Source organism: Schistocerca gregaria, chromosome 1, assembly GCF_023897955.1.
Source record: "Schistocerca gregaria isolate iqSchGreg1 chromosome 1, iqSchGreg1.2, whole genome shotgun sequence".
Taxonomy (NCBI): Eukaryota; Metazoa; Arthropoda; class Insecta; order Orthoptera; family Acrididae; genus Schistocerca; species Schistocerca gregaria.
The window spans coordinates 736,465,651-736,481,985 of record NC_064920.1 but is presented as its reverse complement, the minus strand read 5'-3'; the positions used below and the strand labels follow the sequence as shown (position 1 = coordinate 736,481,985).

The following is a 16,335-nucleotide window of genomic DNA, read 5'->3' as shown; positions in this document are numbered from 1 at the left end:
GGGAACTAGCACACAAGCAATAAATCTCGGTGAGTTTCACTTATACATTTTGACTATTTTATTTAATTTAATCCTCCAAACATAGGATAGAACATAAAATCTTTACCCATGAAGCAAGAGCAAATACCCCTTTCCATGAACGTGCCAGATCAGAGTTTACCGTCGAATCCACTGCACGTCACCCTCAACACATTTTTCATTCTAAAGAGCAAGTTTCTATGCTGGCACAATCCCTCTTTCATTTGTTTTCATAGTAAGTCGTAACAATCCCAGTGCCGCGCCTCCCTTTCCATAAGTATAGACAGACACTTAGTATTTCGTAACTACGGAATACAACAGCAAGATACATCCACGAAGACCCTACTCTGGATAATAATAGGTGATGTTTTAGTGCTCCCTTACTGATTATGCGAGTGAGTCTCACTTCTCTACAGAACAGTCTGGTACGCTGAAGAATGGGCAGTGACCCACTTGAACTAGTTAAGTATGTCTCACTAACATACACGTTGTTCTATCATAAGTCCCGTTACAATATTCTTTCCCGTAGTATACCAATTTTAGGTACTGAATGATAAAATCAGTAACGCTTTAAAATTTATAGTCGCTGACGATTAAGGTATTCCTGTTGTCATTGACGATGTAGCCTAGTTGAGTTTGAGCTGACGTTGTAATAGTTGTCGCTAGTTGCAGCAGCTACTAATGCTCGGACACGTATAGACCGTCAACTTACATCGAACAGTATTAGATTACAGATGTCATAACAGTCTACGAAGGGCGAGAATTTATGGTTTAGGCAACTGAAAAGTGTGTGGGTGGATGGTGCGATAAATTGTAAAGGAAAGAAACAGATGTAGTCTTAATGCTGTACAGTGGGGTGCTGCCTGTCGCGTTTCTGCCCGATGATAAAGGACAAAGTAGTATGTGGAGTTGCAGATGGTGATGAATGCTCTGGCAGTATGGGTAAAAATAAAGTTTATACTCGTATATATATGTACCAGAACTCAAGTACTTCATTAGCACTCAAATGATATGTTCTCTGATCAGACTTAATTCGAGAAAGAGTCAAATTAAATAATGGTATAATAACATTCTGCACTACGACCATAGTATTTGCGGTACACGTCCAGCCAGCCTTTTAGGCATAATGTTTATGTGACTTCCCGCTCTTCTCTATCATTTTACAAGGAGAAGATTTTGTGTAGTTTCATAACTGATAAAGTACACTATCCTATTAAAAATATCCACACACTCCTATATGATACGGAATTGACAACTAGATGAAAATAAGAAATACAAAACTGCAACCAGTCACTTTTTTGAATAATTATGTTTTATTCCATGAACCGGTTTTCGAACCTTTTCAGGTTCATCTTCAGATGGTTTCAGGAAGTTACATCATTATTGCTAGCATAATGCTCCCCTAAAGACGCCTAGCACTGTGGCGTAGTGTTTACCGCAGTAGATTCTCATTCGGCAGGATGATGGTTCAAATCTCCGTCCGATTATCACGATTTAGATTTTACATGATTTACCTAAATCACTCCACGCAAATCCCGGGGTGGCTCTTTTGAAAGAGGAGGGCCGGTTCCTCAGGCTTGAAACAATTCGCGCTGGTGCTCTGCATCTAATGTCCTCGTTGTCGATGGGGCGTTAAACCGTTATCCTCCTTCCCTCCTTTCCTCCACAGACATTCAGACACCTCACAGAAAGTATCTGCAGCAGAGTTCAGGCCGTCATAAAAGCGATGGGTAGACATGCCCAACATCGAAGTCCACTTATAGGTGTCCGGATACTTTTGATCAGAATATAGCCCCATACCAAGCCTCTGTGCAGAAGCTGGTGAACCGCCACTTCATATGCGGCGGCGGCTACTTACGGTGCACCAGGCGTGTAATACTTTGTCCACACCATACACACCTGCATACCACACCGTTGCTCAGCCTCCTCTGGCACAGTTATTTCATAACCGGCAACATGCGACGCAGCTCTATGGGATTCAAGCACAGGATTGCCTCTCTGCTATGGATATGGCTGGTCTTCATGATTCCCGTCGCGGTTGGAGCAGATCCCCACCTTGGCTCCTCCGGAGACCCAGACTTATTTTAGATTTGGCTAATTTTAAGAAAGATAGTAAACCAGATTTTACATTCCAATCTCTGTTTTTTAACATATTAGATGTGCATCACGGTTTACACTGATGGCTCCAAACAAGAGATTTTGCTTGGCTGTTCTGTAGTGTTCCCTGATCATGTTACCCGGTTTCACCTCCCTGATGAATATAATGTTTTCTCATCGGAGCTCCACGCGATCCTGAAGGCACTGGAGTGGATGAATCGTGTTCGGGGCAATCGATTTCTCCGCTGCTCCGATTCTCTTAGTGCCTTACAATCATTGCGGAATCTGTACCTAACTGAGGAGATGTTCCAGCTGATATACGAGCAACTGTACTTGCTCCAATGGCGGGGTAAGGAGGTGTCCTTCTGCTGGGTGCCTGGTCATGTAGGAATATGGGGCAATGAACAGGCCTATCGGGTTGCCAAGGAGGCCTGCAAAGAGCAGGATATGGTGCAGCTCCTATTCCCTTGCAGTCTGTCATTTCTGCGCTCCACAAGAAGTGCATTGAATTGTGGGACGAAGAATGGCTGGCGGTGACGACCAATAAACTGCGGTTGGTGAAGTCAACAACTCGGCCGTGGCGTTCCTCCTGCCTGTTGCTCAGGCGGGAGGAAGTGACCCTCACGCGTCTTCGGATTGGGCATTGTCCTCACACACATAGCTTTTATTACGGCGGGAGGATCCCCCGTTTTGTGATGCTTGTGGTGTGCACATCTCTGTCCAGCACATTTTAACAAACTGCATTTTATACCGTGATTCAAGGGAATAAGCACAAGTTGATGGGAACCTGCCCTGTGTTTTAGCTAATGATGAGACGTGTGTGTCTAGGGTTTTAAAGTTTTGTGATGTGTCTGGACTCTGGCCTTAACTTTTGGGCTGGAGGTTTCAGTGTATTGCAAAGTGGCTGGCTCCACCCTATTTTCCTTGCGGTCCATCAGCCACTTCCATCTGCTACATTGTTTTAACCCCCTCTACCACTTTCTTCCCGTGTTGTCCACGTTTTACTGCTGACGGCATGCTTCGTCCTACGCTTCGGTGTGGGCAGGCCCATATTTTTCCAAGCTTGTGTTACCTGTGTTTTACGTTCTGTGTTACCTTTCTGTACTGAGTCTTTTCTTGACACCCGTCTCAGTCTGTTACTGAGCGGGCGCTGGAGACCTTGTCGTCGTGCACCCTTGCTACCCTCTCCATCCATCCACTTTTGATCAGATCGTGTGTATTTCTGGAAATAACAAATCGACTGGTACACTAAATCTTTTAAATTTCTTTCTTCGCTACTAGTTTCGGGGTAGCAGATGCATTCACGACCGCCCATACTCGTTTAAATCAGTCAAGCTGATTAACAGTCCCTACAGTGGGCATTGATGGCTCTAGATGACAGCATAACTACTTGCCTGATCTGAACAACAATGAGCGCTTGAGACAGAACTTCAACCTCGAAATTAGCGGCAGAGAAAGAAATTAAAAAAAAATATCTGTGCAAATGTATTTCCCAGAGAAAAATATAAGGAACATCTGGTTCCTTTAAATTACATCAGCCAGGATTTTAGGGAGATGCTCCTAACGTGTTTCCAGGGTGACCGACACACCCATGTTTTTTGCAAGTGATCAGACGATCACATCTGCCTGTGCCGTTGTTTAGCTCCTCTGTCGTTTTACTTGTGTTTTAATCACCGGTACAGCACGTTTCATCCTTTCTCCGTCATCTTAAGACGTGTGTGATAGTGACTATGTGACTGAGCGCGAGTGAGGTGAGAGTGGTTTTGTAGGCTTCATCCTCACTGTGTGGAACAATTTTAAATTTTACCGATTTTCTCCACATTCGTTCCTTTTAAATTGTCTCAGAGCGCTGATAACCTCGCTGTTGAGCGCCATTAAAGTCAAAACACACACTCACACGCACACACAGACACAGACACACACACACACACACACACACACACACACACACACACACACACCTGCGCGCCAGTGTCCTACTAGTTTTCTTACTGACGCTAGCCAACGCTGTAAGCAGAATTCACACGCGAATTATATTTTTTACGTTTTTAGAGTTTTTTGTACCATCATTTAAAGAAGATATAGCCGGCACTCTTGAAACGTCCGCTTTAGAAATTTATGAATGACTGTGCTGGTAAACCTCTACGTTATTTGATTTTCAAACAGCTGAACAAAACTGAAAGTACTCAGACATATCTGTCTTTACTTACTCTGATTTTTTTTAGTGTAACGCAATCTGACTTTCAATAATCCCTACAAAAGAATGGCCCTTACTAACAATAACCTGTACCTTTCATGATTTACTTCCCTCACAAAAATCTTCGTTACTCGAACTACTGCAATACAGCGAGCGCCAATACTGCCAGCTAAATAAAAGATTCTAACTACTGAAGGCACTAACTACTGATAGCCATAGTTAGTAAATGAAAGATTTTGATAGAGAACAAGCAATGTATTTACCTTAATAGTGTTTATATCAGTTCATGACCAGATTTCCTTTTTCTGAGGGACACACGTCCAGATCGTCCGCTCTCAAAAATGGCTCTGAGCACCATGGGACTTAACATCTGAGGTTATCAGTCCCTTAGAACTTAGAACTACCTAAACCTAACTAACCTAAGGGCATCACACACATCCATGCCCGAGGCAGCATTCGAACCTGCAATCGTAGCGGTTCCAGACTGAAGCGCCTAGAACCGCTCGGCCACAATGGCCGGCCCCGCTCTCAAAACTCTGCCATCTCTCCCCCCACATCCACCACTGCTGGGCGCTCACCTTCAACTGCGCAACGATACGCGCTTTCCACATCCAACTGCCCAACACTGCAATAGCAAATATTCCAACTATGCAAACCAGCCACAGACTGCACATAGCACAGTCAGTGATTTTTATACAGAGCGCCACGTGACGTTACCAACATAAAAACCTAAACAGCCTCCTTACACTCTTCATGGAGTGGAATTTCTGCAGTGAAATGTCGTTTATATCCCGTAACTTATCACCCTTAAACCCTCTGTTTTTAAAAAATAGTTCGCGTTGCTTTGGGAAACGTATGTATTTGTTTTTTCTTGATTGTGCTGGTTATGGTATTGGGAAACAAAGTTGTTTCCGCCTTGTCATCATCTGCAGAAAAGGTACGCGTTCATTACCTGTAATGTCCAATTTTAAGGCCTATTAGACAGTCTACAACCTAAACCCTAAGTATCATTACAGAAGCTACGAGAGTGATATGTCGCTAGATTTCTTCGATGTATAGGACGAGAACGCTTCGTTTTACAACGTGCTACACGAATAGCAGAGACAGCCGTAGACGTCTGCAGCCACACGGCCAGTGTCGTAATTTGCGTTATAGGGCGCAGTACTGGCACAGTTGCGGTAAGTGCGTGTAGCGGCCTCGCAGTAATTGCCGGGCAGCGCCGCGGTGCCGGAGGAGACGGGAGACGAGGAGGCGGCGTGTGTCGGGCCGTGACGGGCGGCGGCTGTCGGCGCGCGATGCTATCTGCGTGAGGCAGGGCGCTGCGGGAACTTGGCGTGTTTGTTTGTGTTGCGTTTAAGGACTTTTTGTGTTCGCGCCGGGGGTGCGGGCCACGATGAATGACCCCGGCAGCCTCTCCGCGGCGCGCAGCCATTCACCAGTCGGGGCCCTCGCCCTCGCCGTGCCGGGTTCGCCGTATCCGTCTGCACCATACGCTCCCTGCTCTGTCCGTCAGCGTCGCCAGCAGCTAAATATACAACAGAGGATTCCTCGTCTTTCCGCTTTACTCTCGACTCGCTTCGCCATTCCTTACTTCAAATGTGGGATCAACCCGATCTCGAACGACAAGATTTCAGAGGTTGTCCAGGGATGTTTCCTGGGTGTTTAAGTACCAACGTAAAAGTGCTTCTACCGGAGAACAGTAAAGGCAATAGAATGAGATTTTCACTCTGCAGCGGAGTGTGCGCCACAGCCTGGGGGATGTTTCCAGAATGAGATTTTCACTCTGCAGCGGAGTGTGCGCTGATATGAAACTTCCTGGCAGATTAAAACTGTGTGCCCGACCGAGACTCGAACTCGGGACCTTTGCCTTTCGCGGGCAAGTGCTCTACCAACTGTAGCTCAGGCTGTGGCTAAGCCATGTCTCCGCAGTATCCTTTCTTTCAGGAGTGCTAGTTGTGCAAGTTTCGCAGAAGAGCTTCTGTAAAGTTTGGAAGGTAGGAGACGGATACTGGCAGAAGTAAAGCTGTGAGTACCGGACGTGAGTCGTGCTTCGGTAGCTCAGTTGGTAGAGCACTTGCCCGCGAAAGGCAAAGGTCCTGAGTTCGAGTCTCGGTCGGGCACACAGTTTTAATCTGCCAGGAAGTTTCATATCAGCGCACACTCCGCTGCAGAGTGAAAATCTCATTCTGGAAACATCCCCCAGGCTGTGGCTAAGCCATGTCTCCGCAGTATCCTTTCTTTCAGGAGTGCTAGTTCTGCAAGTTTCGCAGAAGAGCTTCTGTAAAGTTTGGAAGGTAGGAGACGAGATACTGGCAGAAGTAAAGCTGTGAGTACCGGACGTGAGTCGTGCTTCGGTAGCTCAGTTGGTAGAGCACTTGCCCGCGAAAGGCAAAGGTCCCGAGTTCGAGTCTCGGTCGGGCACACAGTTTTAATCTGCCAGGAAGTTTCATATCAGCGCACACTCCGCTGCAGAGTGAAAATCTCATTCTGTAAACATCCCCCAGGCTGTGGCTAAGCCATGTCTCCGCAATATCGTGACTTTCAGGAGCGCTAGTTTTGCATGGTTCGTACGAGAGCTTCTGTAAAGTTTGGAAGGTAGGATACGAGGTACTGGCAGAAGTAAAACTGTGAGGACGTGGCCTGAATCGTGCTTGGGTAGCTGAGGTGGTAAAGCACTTGCCCGCGAAAGGCAGAGGTCCCGAGTTCGAGTCTCCGTCCGGCATACAGTTTTAGTCTGGCAGGAAGTTTCACTGTTAGCTATTAGTGGTTGTGGTATAGAAAAAGCGAAGTAGACAGTTGCAGGGTGGGAAAAAGAAAGGGACGACTGTGTAAGTGATTGGGAATTTGGAGGGGTTCTGATAACCGCGCTGTTGAGCGCTCTACAAACGAAACATCAACATCCGTGATACGACACTTTATAAACTACGTTTTCATCTCTTACTGGATTTTACGTGCGTATTTTACTTGTACAGGTGGGGAATTTTGAACCTCTACATCTCGGAGACGATTAAAAATACCGAGAAAATTTTCAAAGTTGTCCGAGATCGGGATATTAGAAGTAAACCGCAAGAATTTGTCCCATTTGCTGTGTGTAGCCATCATGGAATCCACCGCTTGGTTTCGGTACTCAAATGCCATGTTTTTCGCGGCTTTTCAGGAACAACCCTTGAATTAAACGAGGCCTCCATAAGCCCCTTAAGGCTCACCGTAGACCACTTCTAATGCAAAAGGAACCAACCGGTATGCTCCATTTGCATAGGCTGAAGGAACTATGTAATACTCAATTTTTTACCCTGTATTGCCGCAGCTCGTGATTCCCGAGCACGGGGTCCCGGGTGTGATTCCCGGTGGGGTCAGGGATTTTCCCTTCTTCGAGATGACTGGGTGTTGTGTCGTCTTCATCATCATCATTCATCCCCATTACGGTCGGAGGAAGGCAATGGCAAACCACCTCCGCTTGGACCTTGCCTAGATGGCGATGTGGGTATACCGCATCGTCCCCTACGCTCCTCGGAGGATGAGACATTATCATAATCACTGTAGGACAGTTACAGCAAGACAATCCTTCTGTTGGGCAAAGAAATCTTCACTAGTACAAGGGCTTTCCAAAACACTTGACCCCACCATTCTGTCACCCATGGAACTTGAGGTATGAACACTGGAGAAATCGCGATTTTACGCGCGGCGTTTTGGAATATATTTGATAGCATGCGTACAGAAAAGGAACTTGTGGTCTCGGATAGTAAGCTCAGCAAACCGTTAAATGGGAACCTTTTACGTTAATCTCCACCGTGAGTTATTCCTACTTCCTGTAACAAATCTCAAATAATTTTTAATTTGAACCACACGTTTCCGAGGATTAAACTTCATCAGCTTGCAGGCCGTCGAACGGAGTCCCTCAGAGGGCGGAGGCTGTTCGGACAGGGGCTCCCAGCATCGGCGAATTTTCCCTAAGTCCCGCAGTCGCCACGCCACAGGTATGGCCCGCCTCATATTGTATGTTGGCCGGGGACCTAGAAACGATGGAGAGAATCCGTCCTGGCTGCAGACGCAGTGCTCCACAACCCCACGACGACTACCGCAATCTACTTCACCCCTCCACCGCCCCACACCGAATCCAGGGTTATTGTGCGGTTCGGCCCCTGGTGGATTCCCCCAGGGAACGTCTCACACCAGACGAATGTAACCCCTATGTTTGCGTGGTAGAGTAATAGTGGTGTACGCGTAGGTGGAGCAGTTTTTTGCATTCGCCGAGGCAGATGGAAAACCGCCTAAAAACCATCCACAGACTGGCCTGCTCACCGGACCTCGACAAAGTCCGCCGGGCGGATTCGTGCCGGAGACGAGGCTCCTCCACGCTCCCGAAAGCCATGCGTTAGACAGCTCGGCCAATCGGACGGGCCGCCTCATGTTGCAACTCGGTATTTCATCAGTGGACAGGCAGCCATCCGATATTCATCACCCAGTGATAGCCGTGGTTTCTCTGGAACTCAAAAGCCTGCCATTCTCTCCGGTTTGAGACTCAGACAGAATGACGGTACGACTGAACCCCTTGAGCCTCTAAGTTTGGTTATTTATACTCTTACACTACTGACGTAGTCCTACTGGATAGCTGGTTTACCATATTACTTTTTCCTAGATCGCTCTGCTCCGAACTTGGTTAAATTTGCAACTAATGAGTTGCTTGGTAGTAAGCAAGTGCTCTGAGTGCCAAAGTATTACTTCACTCTTGGTCACACTGCGTCGCAGAGTTCGCGGTTCTACTCACCTTGCCGGCCGCGGTGGCCGTGCGGTTCTGGCGCTGCAGTCCGGAACCGCGGGGCTGCTACGGTCGCAGGTTCGAATCCTGCCTTGGGCATGGGTGTGTGTGATGTCCTTAGGTTAGTTAGGTTTAAGTAGTTCTAAGTTCTAGGGGACTTATGACCTAAGACGTTGAGTCCCATAGTGCTCAGAGCCATTTGAGCCATTTTTTTTCTACTCACCTTGGGCTTGGCCGTTGTACCAACCATGTCTGGTCGGAATGTTACGACGTATTGTAAACAACACTGCTAATTGGCTTACGTGTATAATCACATCGCTCGTCCTGGCCTCTACTGCCTGGCCGCGGCCGGAAATAAACTTGTAAGCAGGCTGTTGAGGTTTTTATGTTGCTAACGCCACGTAGCGCTCTATATGAAAATCACTGACTGTGCTGTGTTAAGGCTGTGGTCGGTTTGCATTGTTGGAATTTGCTATTGTAGCGTTGGGCTGTTAACAGCGTGTAGCATTGCGCAGTTGGAGGTGAGCCGCAAGCAGTAGTGGATGTGGGTGGGAGAAATGGCGGAGTTTTGAGAGCGGATGATCTGGACGTGTGTCCATCAGAGACAGTAAATTTATAAGATTGGATGTCATGAACTGACATATATATTTTGACTTTTGAACACTATTAAGGTAAATAGATTGTTTGTTCTCTATCAAAATCTTTCGTTTGCTAACTATGCCAATCAGTAGTTAGTGCCTTCGGTAGTTAGAATCTTTTATATAGCTGGCAGTATTGGCGCTCGTTGTATTGGAGTAGTTCGAGTAACGAAGATTTTTGTGAGGTAAGCGATTCATGAAAGGTATAGATTATTGTTAGTCAGGGCCATTCTTTTGTAGGGATTATTAAAAGTCAGATTGCGTTACGCTAAAAATATTGTGTGTCACTTTAGTGATGATCAGAATAAGTAAAGAGAGAAATGCCTGAGTACGTTCAGTTTTACTCAGCTGTTTGAAAATCAAATAATATAAGAGGTTTATCAGCACAGTAATTCATTAAATTTTTCTAAGGGGACGTTTCAAACTTTAAAAATATACACTTCACTAGCCTAATGTTTTCAGGGTTCACCAATCTTCAGGAATCTTTCCTGTCATGTTTACATCACATTCGTGTGGCACACTGGCCTAGTGCGTGTCTTTCAATTCAACACCAATTTGACGAATTGCGTGTCTCTGATCTACCTCGATTCTCCAGCCGGGGAAAGGTGACCTACAGATGAACATGGACTCCAAACTACGTGTCTGGCGACTCTTCACGTAGGTGAGAGGCGAAGTCTTGGTTAAAATGCTAAATAAAACTCGAAGGTCCGGCCCGGTTTCGAGCTCTCGTATATACCGAAGTAAGTAAAGAGCATTAGAAGCTACAGGGTGTTTCAAAAATGACCGGTATATTTGAAACGGCAATAAAAACTAAACGAGCAGCGATAGAAATACACCGTTTGTTGCAATATGCTTGGGACAACAGTACATTTTCAGGCGGACAAACTTTCGAAATTACAGTAGTTACAATTTTCAAAAACAGATGGCGCTGCAAGTGATGTGAAAGATATAGAAGACAACGCAGTCTGTGGGTGCGCCATTCTGAACGTCGTCTTTCTGCTGTAAGCGTGTGCTGTTCACAACGTGCAAGTGTGCTGTGGACAACATGGTTTATACCTTAGAACAGAGGATTTTTCTAGTGTTGTTGCAACAAGACGAAGTTTTCAACGGAGGTTTAATGTAACCAAAGGACCGAAAAGCGATACAATAAAGGATCTGTTTGAAAAATTTCAACGGACTGGGAACATGACGGATGAACGTGCTGGAAAGGTAGGGCTAGTGCAGCAGGTGATCCAACAGCGGCCTCGGGTTTCCGTTCACCATGTTGCAACTGCGGTCCAAATGACGCCAACGTCCACGTATCGTCTCATGCGCCAGAGTTTACACCTCTATCCATACAAAATTCAAACGCGGCAACCCCTCAGCGCCGCTACCATTGCTGCACGAGAGACATTCGCTAACGATATAGTGCACAGGATTGATGACGGCGATATGCATGTGGGCAGCATTTGGTTTACTGACGAAGGTTATTTTTACCTGGATGGCTTCGTCAATAAACAGAACTGGCGCATATGGGGAACCGAAAAGCCCCATGTTGCAGTCCCATCGTCCCTGCATCCTCAAAAAGTACTGGTCTGGGCCGCCATTTCTTCCAAAGGAATCATTGGCCCATTTTTCAGATCTGAAACGATTACTGCATCACACTATATGGACATTCTTCGTGAATTTGTGGCGGTACAAACTGCCTTAGACGACACTGCGAACACCTCGTGGTTTATGCAAGATGGTGCCCGGCCACATCACATGGCCGACGTCTTTAATTTCCTGAATGAATATTTCGATGATCGTGTGATTGCTTTGGGCTATTCGAAACATACAGGAGGCGGCGTGGATTGGCCTCCCTATTCGCCAGACATGAACCCCTGTGACTTCTTTCTGTGGGGACACTTGAAAGACCAGGTGTACCGCCAGAATCCAGAAACAATTGAACAGTTGAAGCAGTACATCTCATCTGCATGTGAAGCCATTCCGCCAGACACGTTGTCAAAGGTTTCGGGTAATTTCATTCAGAGACTACGCCATATTATTGCTACGTATGGTGGATATGCGGAAAATATCGTACTAGAGAGTTTCCCAGACCGCAGCGCCATCTGTTGTTGACAATTGTAACTACTGTAATTTCGAAAGTTTGTCTACCTGAAAATGTACTGTTGTCCCAAGCATATTGCAACAAACGGTGTATTTCTATCGCTGCTCGTTTAGTTTTTATTGCCGTTTCAAATATACCGGTCATTTTTTAAACACCCTGTAATAAGTGCATAGAACATATAAAATAATAATTCCACACTTTGCACTTTTGGGCTTCTAATATGCAATCTTTGCTTACTCCAGTGTGTACAAATCATGTGTGATGCAGGCACGACAGGAAAAGGAGCAGGTGACCAGTGGAAGTATTTACGTTTTGCTAAGAAAGACTTCCACAAATCTTCGATTCTTGTACTAATATAATAATTTGTGTTCTGCTACTAGAAAGTAACACAAGTTATCCAAATGATGTATACACAATACATTCATGTCTCATTAATTGACATAAATCCATCTGATGACGGAGTTTTAACCTTCCGAAACACTCAGATGAAATAATATGTGTATATTAAGATGGTATCTGTTCTTTCGGACATGTCCGATACAATCGGTGACCATGCAGTACGTTAGAATGAAACTACAATGAAATGAATACCCTTAACTGCTTACAGGCGTTGACATACGTCAACGGGGACGGATGAGAATGTGTGCCCCGACCGGGACTCGAACCCGGGATCTCCTGCTTACATGGCAGACGCTCTATCCATCTGAGCCACCGAGGACACAGAGGATAGCGCGACTGCAGGGATTTACCTCTGGCGCGCCTCCCGCGCAACCCACATTCTCAACGTACTGTCCAGCACTACATTCGTAGTGCCCCCGCCCATTATTCTCATTACTGACGGTGCGTTGCCGATTCCCCTAAGAGTTCGGGCAGTGTACGTGCGTTCGCACAGAAGAAGAAGATGGTCAAGTGGCCGCTGAGCCTTAACTATATATATTACACTAAGACGTATCTGTTCTTTCGGACATGTCCGAAGCCGGACCGGCCACTTGACCATCTTCTTCTTCTGTGCGAATCTACAAACAGTGCCCGAACTTAATTATCATCTTCAGATCTAAACGTACAACAAACTCTAAGAAGAATCTAGTAAGTATCCTTTACTCGTAATTATACTTATGAGAGAAGAAGTTAGTTATTCCTGTTCCAAAAAGTATAATTTAATTTTTATTGCGATTTAATACAACATTATAGTTGTTCCTCACATTATAGCCTCCTACGTCTCTTGTTTTCCAATCTTTCGCCTGTAAATTGCTCTGCGAAAAAGTTCTTCTGATTCGTTCTTCCCATGTTGTTTTCAGGCGTCTACATCTACTTCTACATCTACATGATTACTCTGCAACTCACATTTGAGCTTGGCAGAGGGATCATCGAACCACAATCATACTATCTCTCGACCATTCCACTCCCGAACCGCGCGCGGGAAAAACGAACACCTGAACCTTTCTGTTCGAGCTCTGATTTCTTTTATTTTATTTTGATGATCATTCCTACCTATGTAGGTTGGGCTTAACAAAATACTTTCGCATCCGGAAGAGAAAGTTGGTGACTGAAATTTCGTAAATAGATCTCGCCGCGACGAAAAGCGTCTTTGCTTTAATGACTTCCATCCCAACTTGCGTATCATATCTGCCACACTCTCTCCCCTATTACGTGATAATACAAAACGAGCTACCCTTTTTTGCACCCTTTCGATGTCCTCCGTCAATCCCACCTGTTAAGGATCCCACACCGCGCAGCAATATTCTAACAGAGGACGAACGGGTGTAGTGTAGGCTGTCTCTTTAGTAGACTTGTTGCATCTTCTAAGTGTCCTGCCAATGAAGCGCAACCTTTGGCTCGCCTCCCCCACAATATTATCTATGTGGTCTTTCCAACTGAAGTTGTTCCTAATTTTTAACACCAGGTACTTAGTTGAATTGACAGCCTTGAGAATTGTACTGTTTATCTAGTAATCGAATTCCAACGGATCTCTTTTGGAACTCGTATGGATCACGTCACACTTTTCGTTATTTATCGTCAACTGCCAGCTGCCACACCATACAGCAATCTTTTCTAAATCGCTTTGCAACTGATACTGGTCTTCGGATGACCTTATTAGACGGTAAATTACAGTATCATCTGCGAACAACCTAAGAGAACTGCTCAGATTGTCATCCAGGTCATTTATATAGATCAGCGTCCTCTTCTTCTTTTATTAAGTGGAACCCATTTCATCATCTTCTTAGGCCATCTGTGCTCGCCCTAACATTACACATGCCGGTACCATCTCAGTCGTTTTGTTTTGTTTACGTATGACTTCATTTTTAATTGTATTCAGTGGTGTCAACCTAAAACAACATCCTCAAAATCCCATCTCCATTTAAATTACGTTCCTCTTAGTTTTTTTTACAGTTATTTCCTACTGCTGTATCTGCTCCATGCATTGCTGTACTTTCTACAATATTTTTAAATATCCGTATCTCCGTTTATGACCTAATGTATGTGCTCCACAAAACTCAATTTAATTGTTTGGTTGCTCGCCTACAATGGCCACTGTGGTTTTTATTTCACTTTTCCTGTATTCATCTTAGTTAATTTTTCCTCCCAAATATTTGTAAGAGACCACAAACAATCTTACCCCAAAACCAAACATCAGGTCTTCACTCATTTCTTAAGTAACCAAATATTTCGTTTTCTCTAAATTAATGGCTAAATCCCTTTTACAATATTCTCTTTGTAACTTTCTAACCACGTAATACATGTCATTCTTTGCAGAAATGGTTTGGTCATCATCAATATGCAAAGCGAAGAGCCTGTCATAATTTATAGATATTCCCTTACTACAAAAGGAACGATTCGATAACCTTAAGGCAGAATTCACTTATATTTTTTAAAACAAATATTTTCACATACTACAAAAAGTGCATAAGTGTATGTGAATTCATTATTCCACCTGAGAATCTCCTAACGCATGCATTTGCATTTTATTACTAATCCTACAGTGCAAATTCATCAGTGGTTAGTCATTCATAGTGAGGAGGAAGGTCACCTTCGTGTAAATTAAAAACAAATAGTATGACAAACTTGAATTAGTTGTGGATGATAGCACAACCGTGAAAACGGATCATCTTAACTGAATAACAAAACAGCTCTCATTTAGATCCTTCAGGGTGTTCTGCCGCATCATAAGATACATAAAATATGAAAATATGCGACGTTCCGGCTACGTTGGAGGGGCCTTGCTGAGAATATTCTAGGATTTCAGGATTTTAAGTGAAAAAAAGTATGACGCGACATTTCACCCTGAAGGATTTTATTGAGACACACCGACATTGGAAGCTTACGTATTTATATAACAAAACATCTCTTATGTAACTGAATGTTACAAAATCATTATCGCCCACTAACGAAGGTTCTTATTTGGTGTTTCAGCTTCAAGAGTAAATCTTGTAAAGAGAAAAAATATATAAAACGCATTCCAAGGGACAAGAGATGCAATATTTAGTGAATACGCTGGCAGACAGTGATTCAGAAATCAAAAGTATCGCCTCGGGTTCTGCTTTTTACCATTTCAATTTTATATATTGGAAACAGTGTTCAGTGGTGATGGAGCAACAGTGTATTTAATGAAAATAACTATGTGAAACCTTTTGCCCCGGGCTACTTACCAATTCACGAATATTCTTAAATACTCCCTCGATGATGAAAGAAAATCTGTGTATCAACTTATATTAAACAAACATCTACGTTAGGGATGGGCCGCAATTGGTTATCTTCCTCACGTTCATCAGATACGGGCTGTGATATCAAGACTGCAACTGTCAAATCATATGAAAAAATATAATTCCGCGTTATTCACAAAGTTTTTACTTCATCTCCTCCGCGCTTCTACGTAAGGTGTAAGATATAAATTTCACAGCTGTTCAACTGGTACGTATTGGCTGTTTTCTTGCCCCTGCAAGACACAGCCTAACCTCGTGACCACCTCACATACTGCTGCAAAAACTCACCATTCCTTGCCACTAAAACGGTTATTCAAAACATACCGTCTACTGACGATGTTGATTTAATTGTCTAAAAGCACAGTGGGTGAAGAAACACCCATGTAAATGACGCAGAGTTATATATCTCTTCCATTCCTTTTTCAAGTTTATATTTAGGATATTACAAAATTACCATTATCGATTTTAGATTGACTCATGGTGCTTACGAGCAGTTATCACACCACTGTACTGTGAGTCAAACTGTCTGAAGATGATCCCCAATCGAAACGTAAATTGAAACGTCAGCCATTTTCAAAATGTAACATAAACTATACATAGGTCGCTACTTTTCAATAGTCCTACTATTGAAGACGGTCACGAAATTTAGAGCCGTCGAAAATGGTTGACTTTAGCGGTGTTTACCTCTTTTTCAGTTAGGAAATATCTTGAGCTCTGCGAAAGACTCGTGCATGGTTCTTAGATGCGTCACAACCGAACAGGCAGGGACCTGCGGTCGAAGTGGTCATTAGCGACATTTGGTCTTCCCTAGCCTGGGACTGATCGCCACAGGGAGA

At 44.4% G+C, this 16,335-nt stretch overlaps 1 protein-coding gene and 1 non-coding gene across 2 annotated transcripts in view; one reads left to right on the top strand and one right to left on the bottom strand.

Annotated features, from left to right (window-relative positions):
- LOC126267208 (homeobox protein araucan-like) overlaps positions 1-16,335 on the top strand; it is a 629,127-nt gene that overhangs the window by 298,893 nt on the left and 313,899 nt on the right. The window lies entirely within an intron of this gene.
- Trnat-ugu (transfer RNA threonine (anticodon UGU)) lies at positions 12,443-12,516 on the bottom strand. Its single transcript has one exon. It is a non-coding gene; the product is annotated as a tRNA-Thr (tRNA).